Source organism: Stegastes partitus, unplaced genomic scaffold (assembly GCF_000690725.1).
Source record: "Stegastes partitus isolate 25-593 unplaced genomic scaffold, Stegastes_partitus-1.0.2 Scaffold625, whole genome shotgun sequence".
NCBI lineage: Eukaryota > Metazoa > Chordata > Actinopteri > Pomacentridae > Stegastes > Stegastes partitus.
This window is the reverse complement of record NW_007578356.1, coordinates 36,668-37,655: the sequence shown is the minus strand read 5'-3', so window position 1 is coordinate 37,655 and position 988 is coordinate 36,668.

The following is a 988-nucleotide window of genomic DNA, read 5'->3' as shown; positions in this document are numbered from 1 at the left end:
AAGACGAGCCTTTGGGCGCCACGGCGAGGGAGAGCGACAGAGAGAGAATAAAACTCAAGATTCAAAAGATACAAATGGTGGCTGATGACAAAGCCACAGAGAGACGACGGGATGTGAGGGAAGAATACTAATGGCTCTCTATGAAAAGGTTTTCACCGCTGTGTTTTAATGGTACATGCAGGATGTGTGTAGAAGTAATCCGTCCCAGTCTAACGCCAGGAGTGTGTGTGTCTGTGTGTTAATCTGACCTCTGCCTCTGCTGCTTTATTTACTTCTTGTTTCTCAGGATGCTTCTGGGTCAAACACAAGAACAGTCGCAGGTCAATCTGAGTTTGTTTGCTGCGATCTGGTGACTTCAGGACGTGTAAATGCACCGACTGAGCTCTCTGTTGGTGGACTCCACGTAACTCTTAAAAGTTTTATGTGACATTTTGAACATTAATACAACTGTTAGCTGTAATGTAAAGCTATAGGGGGCTGCTGGGTGGCTCGGTGGTTAGCACCGTTGCCTCGCAGCTAGAAGGTCGCTGGTTCGCGTACCGGTGAGGACACCCGGGATCCTTCAACATGGAGTCTGCATGTTCTCTCTGGGTTCTCCAGCTTCTTAAATGTGTCTTGTAATCCAGGCTTGTCTGTTCTGTTTTGGCTGTACGTGCATCTGACTAAACCTGTATTTCTAAAGCAGGAGAGCACTTTAAAGTGTTCAATAAACAAGAATTTAGAACAAAGTGTTATATTTATGTTGGTTACAGAACGTATGTGCACTTGCCTGTGTAGTCCTGCACGTTCCCCAGAAGATGAAACCTGGTTGTGTGATTCCTAAATGATCCTCCAGCACTACACGACGCAATCAAAAAGTCCTGATTCTGTTTATGGCATTGACTGTATAAAAGATGGACGTAGCAACCGACCCTGAAAAATGAAGCCAACCCGGAAGTGTCAGAAACCTGTAATATCACTACGTCCACTAGCTGCTGGCTCCACAAAG